Source organism: Mobula hypostoma, chromosome 18 (genome assembly GCF_963921235.1).
Source record: "Mobula hypostoma chromosome 18, sMobHyp1.1, whole genome shotgun sequence".
NCBI lineage: Eukaryota > Metazoa > Chordata > Chondrichthyes > Myliobatiformes > Myliobatidae > Mobula > Mobula hypostoma.
Genome location: NC_086114.1, coordinates 20133318 through 20150798, shown reverse-complemented (window position 1 = coordinate 20150798; position 17481 = coordinate 20133318). Strand labels below are relative to the sequence as shown.

The 17481-nt window shown below is 41.9% G+C and overlaps 1 protein-coding gene across 2 annotated transcripts in view; it reads right to left on the bottom strand.

The window, feature by feature from the left end:
* LOC134358371 (ras-GEF domain-containing family member 1A-like) overlaps positions 1-16433 on the bottom strand; it is a 330060-nt gene extending 313627 nt beyond the window's left edge. For both annotated transcript variants that reach the window (XM_063070525.1, XM_063070529.1), the window contains exon 1: positions 16294-16433. The gene's annotated coding sequence lies outside the window, so the exon portion shown is untranslated. The remainder of the gene's footprint in view (positions 1-16293) is intronic.
* Positions 16434-17481: the final 1048 nt, after the last annotated feature.

Genomic DNA, 17481 nt, shown 5'->3' with positions numbered 1-17481 from the left:
ACAATCGGGTCTTTTAAGAGACTCTTAGATCAGTACATGGAGCTTAGAGGGCTATGGAGTAGGGTAACTCTAAGCAGTTTCTCGAGCAGATTACATGTTACATAGTCAGCATAACATTGTGGGCGTAGGGCCTTTAAAGTGCTGTAGATTTCTATGTTCTATGTTCCAAAATTCAGACTATTGGAAATATAATTGACATATCATCCAACTATAAATCTGCTTCTTTTCTGCCTGACCTGAAAGCTGAGTATTTTCAGAATTTTTCCCTTGAAGTCCTTCTTTTTGTTCCTCAGTGAGGGTAAATGAGTTCAAAGAGTAGGCCCAAGTTGTGTAGGCTTGGTGTGCAGGCATTTGCACAGAGTAAGGGACACTTACCTTCTGATGGACTCTCAGCTGTTACTGTAACCAGGTCTTGGATGGTGGGCAGTAACAACAGCAGTGTGCATTTACGAAGCAACTTTAATTTGGGGATGTGTGCTCCATGCAGCCTTACAATGGGTTAAACCAAAAAAAAAATTGATACTGAACTTCAGAGTCATTAAGTCATAGAACACAGAGACAATCTCTTCAACCCAATTGGTCCATGGCCGTCCAAGTTGCCCAGTTAAGCTAATCCCACTTGCCTGTGTTGGGCCTGTAATCTTTCCTGTCCATGTACCAGTCTGAATATCCTTTACATTTAGTTAATAAGCAGAGTTGGTGTTCACAAGATGTTCACAATGGGATACATTAGGGATATTTAAGAGACTCTTAGAAAGGCACATGGTTGATTTGAAAATGGAGGGGTGTACGGAAAGTAAGGTTTAGATTGATCTTAGAGTAGGTTAAAATGTTGACACAACATCATGGACCAAAGGGCCTGTACTGTGTTGCAATTTTCTATGTTCAATGGGGAGTGCAGGAGTTGATTAACTATAGACAAGATAGTCCAGCATTAGTTGTAGGGAAACCTTTTAATATCTATTAGAATACAGATAAAATCAGAATACTCAGCGTAACCATGGATATCCAGCACTGATGTTCCAAATACAAATCACATTTGACAACATTAATTGACCTCTTTTTAAAAACATAATTGACTGTATTTGGAAATGGATATACAGAGGATTTCATCAGGCATTTTATATGGTATCTCCCAGGAAAGTTTGCTACAATAATTGAGACACATGATACTAAACTATGTTTAGAAAGCTGGCTGATGACAGGGAACAATGATTGGGATTAATGAGCTCTGGGGGGACCAGCGATGTTGACAGTTCTGTACCCTCAGGCTCAGTGGAGTGTGAACTTTAGAAAATATAGATATCTCATAAAATCTTACTGGAGACAAGCTGCAGAACAGGCATTCTGCTATTGGAAGATTGGCTTGGGATTGTGTAAACAAATAGTTATAGGAACAAAGTTTACCTGTCAAAAGAGATAATGAATGTGGTCAGAAGACAATGAAGGGAATAGTCTGTCTAATCCCACAATAGGAGGCTAACTAATCACAGACAGGAGGAACGATAGACCTGGTTGTCTATGAATAAACCAACCAGAGAAGTACATGGCAGTGCAGGCTGGAGTCTTGTGCACATGAGAGATTTTGCAGATGCTGGAAATCCAGAGCAATACACACACAAAATACAGGAGCGACTCATCAGGTCAGGTAGCATGCATGGAAAGGAATAAAGAGTCAACATTCCAGGCCGAGACCCTTTATTAGGACAGTCATCACATATAAAACTTTGACAAATTTCCATAGATGTGTGATGAAGAGTATATTAACAATTGCATCACGGGCTGGTATGGAAACATCAATGCCCTTGAATGGAAAATCCAACAGAAAGTAGTCAATATGACTTAGCCCATCACAGGTAAAGCCCTCCCCACCATTGACCACATCTACATGGAGTGCTGTCGCAGGAAAGCATCATCCATCATCAGGGACCCCCATCACCCAGGGCATGCCTTCTTCTCGCTGCTGCCATCAGGAAGTAGGTACAGAAGCCTTGAGACTCACACCACCAGGTTCAGGAACAGTTATTACCCCTCAATCATCAAGCTCTTGAATCAATGGGACAACTTCATTCAGCCGTTTTCACAACCTATGGACTCACTTTCAAGGACTCGTCATCTCATGTTCTTGATGTTAATGAATATTTGTTTATTATTATTACTATTTTGTATTTACACAGTTCTTTTTTTATTTTGCACATTGGTTCTTGTCCATCCTGTTTGGTACGGTCTTCCATTAATTCGATTATGGTTCTTGGATTTACTGACTATGCCCACAAGAAAATGAATCCCAGGGTTATATTCGGTGACATATACTGTATGCACTTTGCTAATAAGCTTTGAACTTTGAAATAACTGTTTAAACTGGACATGGAAAGTCGTGCAATACAAAGAATGATAGAAATATTCCTCTGGATAAGGAGGCCAATCAGCCCATCTCTTTTGGCTCCTAGCGAAGCAAGTCAACCAGCCATGTTCCTTACTCTTTCCCATCGGTTTACAAATTATTTTCCTTCAAAAGTTGAGGCAATTCTCTTTTGAAAGCTTTGGTTAACTCTGTTTCTACCAGGTATTGAGGCATCGAGTTGCAAATTGTCACCTTCTCCTGCTTCTGATATCTTTTGTCTGTCACCAGTCCCTGGTCCTTGAACCAACAGCTAATGGAATCACTTTCCTCTTTGTTCCAAAAATAATCATAGCCGCTTCACTAGAACTTCATAACTGAGATCCTTCATTCCCATCAATAAGACTCTGATGATCTGCTATCCCAATATTTGGTAATTCCAATGATTTGGCAGTTGGCTCACTGGGTTCTGTTTCCTGCTTTGAACTCACTGTGTTCATTGGAAAATTACAATATTACTATATAATAATAATTTATAATTATGCTAAACAACTACACCTTGAGGCAGCACAGAGGCATAGTGGTTAGTGTAACGCTATTACAGCGCCAGTAACCCAGGTTTAATTCTACTATTGTCTGTAAGGAGTTTGTATGGTCTCCCCATGACTATGTGGGCTTCTTTTAGCTACTTTGATTTCCTCCCACTTTCTAAAGACGGGAGGGTTAGTAGATTAATTGCTCACATAGGTGTAATTGAGTGGCGTGGGCTAATTGGGCCGTAAGGGCCAGTTACCATGCTGTAATTCTAACTAACTCTCAAGGAACGTGTAGAGGTTGCCTATGCATCCACCTCCCTCTGCTAAACAAAGTCACACACAGGTAGTCTTTATTTACATGGATCCCAGATCAGCTTCTACAGCCACCTGAAGAGCCAACAGTAGACAACCCCTTAGGAAAACATCTTACTCAATTTGAGTGATTGCACTAGTACCATTGTGATGGCATTGGGTTTGCTGACTGCAAAGTTCTGAACTCAGATGAAGATTTTAAGCATTATCCGATGTAGATAGCTACGGGTACTTTCACTAAAGGAAGATTATAGTGTAGCCACCTACCCTTCAAAGGCCAGATCACTTTCCTCTTTATCCTTCATGGTGAGTTTAGCTCTCAATTTGATTGGTGGGTCCCCTCCCTACCAAAGAGTATGTACTTCCTAACTAACAAAGTAGCTTAAACACACTTCACTTATTTTCGGTGATGCACATTTAAATCCACAGAAAATTCTTAAAACATATTTAAAGTTCACAGAGGTTCTCTCTCTTATAAAAGATTTCCAAATTGGAAATGATTTCTAAAAAAAACAAAGGATTCCAAAACACAGGCACTTTCAGATAAAAAGACATACCAACAAGATGCAGATGAATGAGTCATCCATAGCAGAAATTGAAGGTAAAGGAACGGATTCTAGTTCACCCCATCTTTCTGTCATTCCTCTTACTGTTCCTTGACCATTCCTAACAAGCATGGCTGCTCTCTTACATTTAAACTGTTTTTTTTTGTCACTTGGGTGACTTCCCACACATATGATATTTTTTCTCAGATAACTTTTCACACGGATAGTCTAAAACCTTCTGGCAATGGGGATTGCAAATATCCACAATTAATGCTGTGAATGCTGACTCTCTGAGTACACAAATCTTTCAACTATTGATAGATCAGCTATCTGATGAGCCAAGTCATAGTATTGATCTGTCCTTCAAGCTTCCCTGAACTAAATAACTTAGCCACTGCTGTCTGGTTTGATTAACATAACGCCATTGCATCTCTTGAACTGCCAGCCTTGGGCTGTGGGCCAGCAGTCTGTGCTGTTTGTTTGCAAAGCTGTCCTTTTAACTTCAGACTGGTTATTGCTTTCAATTTACACCAAGAACTGAAGACTGGTTCTTGTTTATGACACAAAGCTGAACAAAGAATACTGTTTGAAAGTTTATCTTATTCGAAAACAACATTTTAATCTCTAGCTTGGTAAAAAGCACCCCCGCCTCCCACCCAAGTCCTGAGCAAAGAATTTTCATGACTCTACCATCTCTAAATAAGTAGATGCAATAATATGAATTAGAAGTGTATTGGGATATTAATGGAAATAATATCCAATAATGTAGAAAATCTACCCAGGACCATTAAATCTAAATGTGCCAAAATTATTGGAGTCTTACTGCAGAAACAACAAATCAGAGCTGGAGGTGAAAAAAATTGTTCAGGTAGAATTGGATGTAGGAAGTCCTGTTATGAAGGATCCATGTGTGGTCAACCTTACACCAAGCTGCATCCCCAAATGCTTATCCAGTAGTTTTAGTGCTTCCTCTCCTGAGATCGGCTGCAAGCCTTCCAGCACCCATTTTGTAACAAAAAAATGAGCATTAAACCTCAGATTAAGACAAATGGAGGTGTTTCTCGTGAATACATTTGCTGCTCATGCTGTTACTGAGGAACTGTCCTCAGAGAAACAAGGTGGCAAACTGGCAGTCTGGCAGATCCAGCTAGAAGTGCTTTTAGTGAGATCAATGCTAATTGATTACAAACACATGTTAACCCCTGCATGTCACCAGTGGGGCTCCATCAGTAATCATGCATGATGGTGAAGTGTGAATATTACTGGACTAGTAATCTTGAAAGTAATGATCCGGAGACAAGGTTTAAATCTCACCATAGCAGCTCGCAATTTGAATTCAGTTAATTAAATCAATGTGGCAACAACAATAGTTGTAGAATCGTACAGAGACACAGCCTAGAAGCAGGCACTTTGGCCCACAAATTCTGTGCTGACTATCAACTATCCATTTACACAAATTCTACCTTATCCCTATTTTTTTATTCTCCTCGCATTCATATAACCTCTCCTCAGATTCCAGCACTCTCTCACCCACAAGTGGCAATTTATTTGGCCAATTAACCTAGCAACCAATTACATTCATAATTGAACTGGATTGTAAGGGGCTCCAGAGGATTGTAGGCTCAGCCAGCTCCATCAGCTACCCCACCATTGAGGACATCTTCAAAAGACAGTCTCTCAAGAAGGTGGTATCCATCATTAAAGGCCATTACCACCCGGAACATGCCCTCTTTTCATTACTACCATCAAGGAGAAGGTACAGGAACCTGAAGACCCATACTCGGTGTTTTAGAACAGCTTCTTCCACTCTGCCATCAGATTTCTGAATGGTCCTTGAACCCATGAACTCCGTATGTACACTCACAGTTTGTAGACGCCCCACACCAAATTTCCCTCATGATTAATAAAGTATATCTATCTACCTATCTATCTATCTACACTCACAGCTCCTGACATCAGGACTGAACCTGTGTCTCCAACACTGTGAGGTAGCATATTTACTGGCTACACTATTGTAGACATTTAGCAAACCTCTGAGCAGTCAATCAAATTATCCAGTTGAACCAATCTTCAAAAGAGAAACAGCCCTTGACCTAACATTGCCCTGGAGGAGGAGGGGCTTAGGAGGATTAATGGTACCTAATGGCGACTCCTTTACTTGCATCTTCGGAAACAGCTCTATTTCCATCTTTAATATCTCTATATTTCCCTTTCAGGGTTCTTTTGAAGACCCTGACCTGGAGTTACACGCTGAGTACGGTTCCTTGCTGGAATGGGACCTGTTCTTCGGGTTTCACGACTGGCCGTTATTTGATACTTTAAGGGCTCGGCCTAAGAGCTCAGCTCGCCTTTGGAGGGCCAAGATCTTGGAGACGGCTCTGGAGATGGGCGGAACGTAGGTCAGTGTCCAGGCAGATTGGTGTGTCATGGAAGATGTAAGATATAAGGCTGTGTGCCCAGAGACCCGAGATCTTTGGGCTTAGAGCTCGGAAAAAGCTCTTAGCATTGTAAACCAGTGAGTTATTTGTTATGTCTCCACTCTCGCTGTGAAAAGGAGATACCTCTTTCTCCCTTATTAGGGAGAGAAAGAGCCTGTGATATGTTGAATACGGGGTGAACTAGTAGTCTTTGGAGTACTGCAGGTCTGTGTCTTTGCTATTGCTTTCGTCACGCTTGCATGCTTGGTGGTGGGTGCCGATCCCTTTGTTTGCTCGTGTAGTGGGGGGTCGTTGCTTGCTGCCGCTTACGCGCAAGAGGGAAGGGAGCTGGGGGAGACTTTGGGGTTCTAACATTTAACTGTCATTCATTCTTTGGGGGCACTCCTCTGTTTTCATGGATGGTTGTGAAGAAAAAGCATTTCAGGATGTATATTGTATACATTTCTCTGACATTAAATGTACCTTTGAAACCTTGAAATCTTTAGAATGTCTTCAACACAGTCTATAACTACTCTAGAAAGAGGCTCACTATCAACTTCTCAAGGTGAATGAGGAGGCCCTGTCCTTGCCAGCAACAACCCAGTCCCATGAATGAATGTAACAGTGATACAATGCACTCTCTAGTTGTTGGGCAAATGTGATTAAACAAGCAACCTGGGAGCAATAATCCTAAAGTAAAATTCATCCAAAGTCACCAGCATATCCAAAATCAGACATCAAGAACGGAGTAACAACAGGTGTTGATATTCTTGTCACTATAGAGAGATTCCTCTTTTAAGCTCAGAAGGCATGTGCAGCATCCCATTTGAGGAATTAATTTTGATGAATCTAATACAGTGTAGAGTAATGTATTGTCTTGGATCGATGCATCCGCTGCTTGAGATCACTATGACTATCTGATCTAACTCTCTGTTTGAATTCTCTTTTACAGATAACAATTTATGGCAGGTCAGCTATTAATCTGAAACATCAAACTGATAAATTTTTGTTAAGCAGAGACATCAAATGATATGAAGCAGTTATGGATAAACTGCGATCTTATTAAATTACAACAGACTTCAGAACAAGAACACAAGAAACTAGGAGCAGGGCTATTTACCTGGTGCCAACATCCAATATGATCATAGTCAATCTGTCCTTAGCTTCAATTACTTCCCTGGGTCTCAGCCCAATAGCTATCAAACTACACCCTTTCAAAAATGTGTCTTTCACCAGTTTAAATACTTCCAATGAGCTGGTCTCTACAAGTCTCAGTGAATTCTGGAAAGCCCAAATCTCTGCTAGAAGAAATTTCAATGGGGCTGTATAATAGCTTTCATTTTGATGCCTCAGCAAGGCAGTGTCCATCATTAAGGGCCCCATCAGCCGGGACATGCCCTCTTCTCATTGCTACCATCAGGAAGGAGATACAGAAGCCTGATGGCACACAATCAATGATTCAGGAACAGTTTCTTTGCTTCTACCATCTGATTTCTGAATGGACATTGAACCCTTGAGCACTAGCTCACTACTTTATTTATTTCTTTTTTTTGCACTACTTATTAAACTTAACTAAACTAATATATATATGTGTGTGTGTACTGTAATTCACAGTGTTTGCTCTGATATTATGTATTGCATTGTACTGCTGCTACGAAGTTAACAAATTTCATAATTTCATGACATATGCCGGTGATATTAAAACTAATTTTGATCTGATTCTCATTCCCATTTCTTCTGTCTCCAGACTTAGATCTCCAAAGTGCACTTAACTGCCCAGCAGCTTTCAGTGTAGCCACAACAGTGGTCACGCCACCACTCAAGACTCACCACTGTTCATCAGTAGATTTTAGATGGGGCACACATTATTGATAAACATAGATCACACAAATTAAGTGTAGTGCTGTACACTTAATAACAATGTATTATTCCAGATGCATCCTGCACCATAGCTTGCTGTAGTGTTGCAACCCAACATAATACTAGGTGACATAGTGGTGCAGGTCTTCACAACACCACAGACCTGGTTCAATCCTGACCTCTGCTGCCGTCTATGTAAAGTTGGCATGATTCCCGCTACGGTGGCATAGGTTTCCTTCAGATGCTCCAGAGTCTTCCCTCATCCCAAAGGTGTGTGGGTTAATTGGCCACCGTGAATTGCCTCCAGTGTGTAGGTGGTTAGTGGTATATGGGATTAACTGAGGAGAATGCGGGGAACTGGGTGGCTGATGGTTGGAGAAGTCTCGATGGAGCAAAGGGCATTTTCCATGCTGTATTTCCTCTATGACTAAAGTTGCAGTTGTAGAATTCTTTGGTTCACATTATAAAAGGTTGTGGAAGAGGCTTATTCAGAGGACGAACTCTGGTGAGTTTTGATGGGGGAGACACTCTGAATGCTATGTTCATTAATGAGATAGATCACACTGGCATCAAACTACCTCACAGGTGGAAATACTACCCATTGCTAAATCATGAATCACAAGGATCCTTCTAAGATTCAGGCTCAAATCCAGAAGGAAGAAGGAACACTATGCCTGTTTTCAGGAGAAGTTCATGACGATGGTCTTTGCCTTCTCGTGACACAGCCAATCTGAGGCCCAGCATATAGAATAACAGTGACAAAATGACTTGTCTCTATTCAAACCCACCTGGATAGCGGGTGAAGTCAGAGGCAAGCCCATGTGTTTGTCAGACAATCGAAAAGGGAGATTTATAAGTGCTACCCTTAGATGGGAGTGGTGGGAGGATGAGATTAAAACAATTGGAATTATGGATCTCATCATTTCACAGAGCTTTTCCCTGCTGCCTGGTCTTGGATGGTGAAAGTGCCTGTGCCCGATTTAGCACAGTTCTCCTTCAATGGAAAACCTGCAGGGATGCATTTATTTGAAGACAATTCTCCCGAGTTATTCTTTGTTGTGCAGCACCTGCAGCCCAGTTGCCCGTGGCGATCAGATAATAACGGCACATTTCTCTTTAATGTCGCCCATCATGAGATTACATGGTGAATGATTCTTGTGTTTTGCTGTGTCTTGTGCAGTCGCTTCCAGTGTTCTCTTAAGTGATGTTATTTATTCGTGTTCAATCACTATCTGATTCTGATGTTAGTGGAACTTCACTGCAAGACCAGTCTGGATCAGCCATGTATTTGCAATTTCGCAAAGAGCCTTACAGCTGGTCAGCTGCATCTGAAGTGTAGTTACCAAAGGAATTACGGCGATTTGGAAACACGCAAGATCTCAGAAACACAAGAGGTACTGCATATGGCAGATAACCTGCTGGCATACAGGAATAAACAAGGATAGCCTGTGGAATTCAGTGCAGATGCTGGAAATCTAGAGCAATACACACAATATGCTGGAGGAGCTCAGCAGGTCAGGCAGCATCAATGGATGGGAATCAACCTTTAATGTTTCGGGCCGAGACCCTTCATCAGGGCTGCAGAAATCTCAGAAATTTGAATGTGTTACCTAGGTTCTGCATTAACTTCAAGTGTTAATGCAGTGTACAGTTGTGTATTGTAAACTGTATTGTGTACAGAACTGTATTGTGTACAGTTCTGGTCACCGAATTATAGGAAAGATGTCAATAAAATTGAGAGAGTGCAGAGGAGATTTACTAAAATGTTGCCTGGGTTTCATCTCCTAAGTTACAGAGAAAGTTGAACAAGTTAGGTCTTTATTCTTTGGAGCGTAGAAGGCTGAGGGGGGTCTTGATAGAGGTATTTAAAATTATGAGGGGGATAGATAGAGTTGACGTGGAGAGGCTTTTTCCATTGAGAGTGGGGGAGATTCAAACAAGAGGACATGAGTTGAGAGTTAAAGGACAAAAGTTTAGGGGTAACATGAGGGGGAATTTCTTTACTCAGAGAGTGGTAGCTGTGTGGAACGAGCTTCCAGCAGAAGTGGTTGAGGCAGGTTCAATGTTGTCATTTAAAGTTAAATTGGATAGATATATAGAGAGGAGAGAATGGAGGGTTATGGGCTGAGTGCAGGTCGGTGGGACTAGGCGAGAGTAAGAGTTCAGCACTGACTAGAAGGGCCGAGATGGCCTGTTTCCGTGCTGTAATTGTTATATGGTTATATATTGTTTATGCAAACAATACATATTTTCTTCATTACTGCATGGAATTCCAGAGGATGTTCCTGTTACCTCTTATATGCTAGCAGGTTATCTGACCTCTCTGAATACTCCTTGGGAAAAGGATCAATGGAGAATTGATGTGTATGTGTGAGAGGGGTACAGGGGAATAAGAAGAGGAAGACAAAATAGACATGTTTGCCTCATTCTGTTCTAATATCAGTGTATAATAGCATTATATTATACAGGCAGTCCCTATAACAAGATCCATTCCTAAGTCTGTCTTTAAGTTGAATTTGTAGGTAAGTCAGAACAGATACATACGGTTCTTATTTAGCATCAGTTAAAACGATTGAACCAACCCCTACTCGCAACAAATTCTTCATCACAATCACCTTCACTTGCTGCACGTGCAGCTTTTAAGTCATTGAAAAGGCTTCAAGTCTTTTCTTGCACTAAAGTAAGGCTAATAGGCATATTACACTGATTCTGATCATCTAACCAAATTATCAATAGCTTTTCCATTTCAGTAATTAAACCACTGCGTTACTTAGTAATAATTGTAGCTTTCATCGGGGCAGGGCCTTTCACATGCTCCATTATTCTCACTTTATCCTTTAAAATTGTTCTGACCATTGACTGACTGTAGACTAACGCTTTTCCAGTGACCGATGACGTTTCACCTCTTTCCGATCGCTTTATCATTTCCACTTTATTTTCAATTGTGATCATTTTCCTTTTCTTTGATGCATCACCAGCACATGCATCGGATTTACACTTTGGAGGCATGGTTACAAGGGTAAATAAGAGAAAAATTTACGCCAAATACCAAGTTACACACTCAACACAGCGTTAACGGCAACGTGATCCAACTTAAAATGGTGGACGGCGTTCTCCTTCCTTGAGCCAATAAACCGCTGAAGCCACGCAAAGCTTTCATGAGCGTCACAAAGTTTTAATATAATAGACTTTATGGCAGTTCATTCCTAAGTACGAGTTGTTCGGAAGCTGGACATTCTTAACCCGGGGACTTACTATAAGTGTATTACTTTACACAAAAGGAGGCAAATACCAGCTTCCAGGAAAATAATTCTACTAGTTACTAATTGGATTATTTTCCACAAAGTTGATTTATTTAGATATACAGTGTGGGGAAGACCCTTCTGGCCCAATAATCTGCATCGTCCAGTGACCCACCCATTTAACCCTTGCCTAATCACAGGAAAAGTTGCAATGGCCAATTAACCAACTAACGAGTATATCTTTGGAATGTGGGAGGAAACCAAAGCATCCAAAGAAAACCCATGCGAACTCAGGAGGATCAGACAAACTTCCTTACAGAGGACATTGGAATTAAACTCTGAACTTCAATGTTCTGAGCTGTAATAGAATTGTGATAACTGCTATTCTATTGTAGCACACATTAACTTCCATTTTCTTTTTGTTTGCCCTCAGTAATCCCTTTGAATCTTCATGCCGTCAGGTGCAGAACCTAAGCTTCTCTAATCCTTCCTCACAGCTCATTGCCTGTTCCTGTGAATGAAGAAACAATGATCAGCCAAGTGGAAGTTTCAGTGGGGCATCTGTCCATTTATGCCTGTCTGTACTTGTAATAAATCCCAGCATTCAATTTCCACTTTTAATTGCATCGCCTGGAACCTGGTAAGATTGCTGATGCTCTCCAAGGTTCGGGGGATTTTACTTTAATTATCATTCCATGTGGGACAAATCCTAAATGACGCTGGGAATTCCACGATCTTATTTGTGATTTCCTTGAGAAAGTCCCGAGGGATTTGCCAATCACATTCCTCGCACAACTCCCACTCTCTGAGTCTTGTTTCAGGTTAAATTCTATCATTACTGTAGCTAATACCATGAATGGAATAACTCTTCACCCCCAACAGATAGCACAGATAGAGTCAGCTCGATCCTATCCCACCCCACCGTCCTCTCAACTTCTGTCGCTCAAATCCCACCTTTTTGACCAAGCCTTATTCATATGTCCAAATACTTCCTTGTGTAAACACAAGAGATCCTGCAGATGCTGGAAATCTAGAGTAACAGACACAAAATACTGGAGGAACAGATGAGTCCTGCCCTCTTCTCACTGTTAACATCAGGTAGGAGGTACAGAAGCCTGAAGGCACACACTCAGTGATTCAGGAACAGCTTCTTCCCCTCTGTCATTCAATTTCTGAATGCACATTGAAGCCGTGAACACTACCTCACTACTTTTTTATTTCTGTTTTTGCACTACTTATTTAATTTAACTATTTCACACACACACACACACACACACACACACACACACACACACTTTCTGTCAATCAGTTTTTCACGACACGTGTCAGTGATACCGAACCTGATTCGAGTTCTGACTCTGATGAAGGGTCTCAGCTTGAAACGTCAATTGCTTATTCACTTCCTTCTGTGCCTTTGGGTCAAATTGTAATTGGTAACTTCCACAGAGTCCTAGAGACATATACAGCATGGAAATGGGATCTTGAGTCCAGTTCCTCAATCCTGACTACCTATAAACATTGATACTAATCCCATATTGTTCCCATTTTGTATTCTCCCAGTGTTCTTATCAATTGCACCTCAGACTCACCTATGTATCAGGGGGCAACTTAAAATGGCAATTAACCCATCAACTTGCTCTTCACAGGTATGTGGGAAGGAACCAGAGCACCTGGAGAAATTTACAAAGTTAGTAGCATAGCAGGTAGCGTAATGCTCTACAGTGCCAGCGTCAGCAATTAGGGTTCAATTCCTGACACTGTAAAGAGTTTGTACACTCTTACTGTGACTGCGTCAGTATCCTCCGGGTGCTCTGGTTTCCCGCCACATTTCAGAGATGTGTGGGTTAAGGTCAGCAAGCTGTGAGCATGCTATGTTGGCTCTGGAAGCACGGCGACATTCGTGGGCTGCCCCTAGCACATATTTGGACTGTGTTGGCCGTTGACAAGAATCGACACATTACACTGTATGTTTCGATGTTTTGATGTACATGTGACAAATAAAGCAAATTTTTATCTTTTCTTTATCTTTCTCTTTTTCAGACAGGGCCTGGGTCTCTGGAACTGTCAGGCAGCAGCTCCATTAGCCGCTCCACTATGTAGCCATTTTAATGCTTTAATGACTCTAATCCACTATAAAAGTACAAACAACATACAGTAGTTACCAATCATCTCTTTGTAACACCTTTAGAATGACATCTAGCCATGACATTGTAACTCCCTTCACAGCAAGGGACAACAATCATGTCTCAGCTGTAGAGGCCAGGATGGGGGGAGGCACCATGGTCTGAGGCATCTCTCAGTCAATGGTATCAGCCAGAATAGGCAAAGCAGCTCCTTAAACCCAATGCTTCCCGTGCTCTCAGTACCAGAATACCAGGGATGTTATTGAGATGTTGTTGCTGGAAAATTCATCCAATTGCATCAGTGAACCCAAATACACTCAGTGACCACTTTATTAGGTACACCTGTACATCTGCTTGTTAATGCAAGTATCTAATCAGCCAATCATGAGGCAGCAACTCAATGCATAAAAGCATGCTGACATAGTCAAGAGGTTCAGTTGTTGTTCAGACCAAACATCAGCATGGGGAAGGAATGTGGCCTGTGCCTTTTGACAACCTGCTGGAGGAACACACCAGATGGAGAAGCACTATGGGAAAAATGGACTTGTTGAGGTTTCAGGTGAAAAACTTAAGTCATGACGGTGAATCAGGTTTCTGACCTGAAATATTGACAAAACCCTTTCCCTCTACAGACCTGCGGAGTCCCTCCAGAAGATTTATTGTAACTTCAATACAGATATTGTTTGAGAGTTAGTTATTGGCCAGAATACCAGGGATAACTCAGTTGTCCATTACAACAACTAGACAGAGCTCTCAGCTTGGAATCTCCTCCGAAAGACTGCATCAAGACTGCGTAGCTCTCCTTTGGGTGTGGCACTGAGAGGTGCGAGCAGAGATCTTTACACTCATCTCTTCCAAGTCTAAAGCAGGAGCATTGTCCAGTTTACACCCTGCCAGTCGAATTGGTTCTGGGCACTTCTAGAAATTCCAAGCTCTAAGCTTATTATGATACTTTCCTCAACAGGGGACACTGGTACAGGGAAAATTTGGCCTGCATAGGACCATCACAATGCCCTTGTTGTTGGAAGGTAACTGCCCTTGAACTTATTATCGTGTCACAATACAAAAAAAACACACTCACCCCATGAACCTGTACAATACACTTAACCCACACACAGACACAGAAATGAAAATTGGCACATAATGTTTCTCTTACAGGACTCAGGAGAAAACTCTTTGCACAGCAGGTGAATAGGCACCATCTCCAAGTTAATGCAGTGCCATTTTGCTTTAATCCATCATCATGAACACAGTAGGGTAGCAGTTAGCATAATGGTTTTATAGCACCAGCAGTCACCAAGAGGGTTCAATTCCCGCCACTGCCTGCGAGGAGTTTGTACCCTCTCCTTGTGACCGTATACGCTTCCTCAAGGTGCTCTTGTTTCCTCCCTCATTCCAAAGATGCACAGGTGAGGGTTAGTAACTTGTGGGCATGCTACGTTAGTGCCAGAAGTATGGTGACACTTGCAGGTTGCCCAGCACAATCCTTGCTTTTTGATTTGTTTCAAAGATGACACATTTCACTGCATGTTTCAATGTTTTCATGCACCTTTGACAAATAAAGCTAATCTTTATCATATCTTTATATTCATCTTTATCACCTACAAGATTCTTTCAATCACAGTCTTTCTGCTGATACACAAAATTGAATAGTTTATCATGAGATTATCATAAACAAGTAAAGGTTAAGTGTTAGTAGGTTATATTCCTATCTCTAGGTCAGAGGTTACAGTACTTGGATGTGAAGATGACCTACCACTGAATGGAACTTGGGAGCTTGTTGTACACAAATCACTGCTACATTTCCTACAAGAGAAATGCCTGTTGGGACATCCTGGCAGAAAACATGAAAAGTACTATAGTAACACAAATCCTTCCTTCATGGAGGGAAGGAAGGGCAAACCCTCATTCCGAAAGGTCTGTGGGAGGGCCTGTTGGGAAACACTTGGAATTAGATACAGGTGGGAGCAGGGTGGACATAAGGTATTGTGTAAAGGGGCTGAATACTTAGATATTCAAGATACTTGAGGGATATGTTCAGAAAGCTGTTCTTGAGACATGTAAGGAGGATGTTTAGACAGAAGTGCCCAAGATATTTGAAGGGTATATTCAAACAGATGTTCTTGAGATGTGTGAGAAGGATATTTTGACAGATGTTCTTGAGATATCTGAAGATATTTTGACAGATGTTCTCGAGATATTTGAGGGATATATTCAGACAGATGTTCTCAAGATGCGTGAGGAGGATGTTTTTTTGCAGATGTTCTCAAGATACTTGAGAGGTATATTGAGACAGATGTTCTCAAGATCTGTGAGGAGGATGTTTTGACAGATAATCTCGAGATACTTGAGGGAAATCAGACAGATGTTCTCAAAATCTGTGAGGAGGATGTTCAGACAGATATTCTGGACCTGTGTGAGGGGAATAGTTGGTCAGTAGCTCTAGGGACAAATGACTACTGATGCTGGAATCTGGACCAACAAGCAAAATGCTTGAGGAACTCAATATGTCCACTCGATAGATGCAGGCTCTGAACTTGAAATGTCTCAAGCTGATCCACTGGTTTCCTCCAGTGTTGCCCCAGTCATATTGGAATTCTAGTCAGCTTGAAATGCAGAGCATCTAAAATTGGAAATCTGTCCATAAAAACCAAAGAAAGCTGCTTGTATGTGGGCATTAGCCCATTTATTACAGCTGATATCTCTGAGCTGATATCCCAGAGAGAGAAACTAACAGCCCATCCCACTGAGTCGCCGTTACCTGCTGCTTAATGTGGATTAGTAATGGAATCCCTTTCCTGTGCTCACAGTCTACCTCATTTTCCCTCATTCTACTTCAACCACACGAACATCGTGCTTAACTAGTCGGCTGTCCATTCCACTGACTTGGATTGAATTCACAGCTAAGCTCATTTACCTGTCCGTGGTCCCGAGGCAGCTGTGCATCAGCTACTGTTGCTAGGCGCTGAGAAATCCCCTTAAAGACATCGGCAGGATCTCGTTATGTCATCCCGAGTGTAGTGTTTGTCTCTGCTGACTCCAGTGAGCTCTAACTCCTGGCAGCTCTCTGCAGGGAGTAATGATAATGGAGGGGAGGAAGAGACAGGTTGGTGGTGCTTACAGACTCTATTTAACAAGCATTGGAGGGCGTGACAGAACCTGGACTGTACCATCTGAAAAAAAAAGCTGCCTGCAGGAATCCCAAACTGAAGAGCAGCCAAACAAGATAAAGGAGTAAATTTAGCCGTTTAGTCAAATTGTTGAAAAGATGATTCATTCAGCCAGCTTGTGTGGCGTTCAAAGCTGCAGCACAGAGCTTGGCTGCAATCTGCTTTCACAGCAAGAACTGTTAACGGCCTGCGGGAGAAACGGCTAAGCATTCGAGAAGCTATATATAGAACGCAGAGTATGTGCGAGGGAGAGAATGAGGAGACTCAGAAACAAATGCAAGGTAATAATCGAAACGGAGCCCTGGAGAATTACAGAATGATGGGTGATCAGGAACAGAGAACAGAACACAGTACAGTCCTTTGGTCCACAATGTTGTGCTGATCATACTCCATGATCAATCAAACTCCTCCCTCCTACACAGCCATGCGTACTTACTTAACTTCATCGCCCCTACTGAGGCATAGGCCTCCAACAACTGCTCAAATGAGTTCACCATCCAGGCCCAGCCTTTCAAGTTGTCCCCAGATGTAGTCCATCTTCGAAGCCCCTTCCTTTCCCAGGGATAAGGTTTCTGGAACATCTGTTGGTGTTTCTGTAGCTCAGGGTTTTACAGGATGGCGTTGGTAGCCCCATGTCCAACCCTCTTCCTTCCGCAGTCAGACTTTGGACCGTTCATGGCAGAGTTCTATGCAGCCCATAACCCTCTATTTCTCTTTACATGTGCCTATGAGATCATCGCGATGAAGGCTCATGGCCTGAACCATCACTTATTCCCTCCATAGAAACAGCCTGACTTACTGAGTTCATCCAGAATTCCCTGGAGTTCAGAAGGATGAGAAGAGATCTTACCGAAACATATAAAATTTTGAAACGAATAGATAAGATAGAGGCAGGAAAGTTGTTTCCACTGACAGGTGAGACTAGAAGTAGGGGA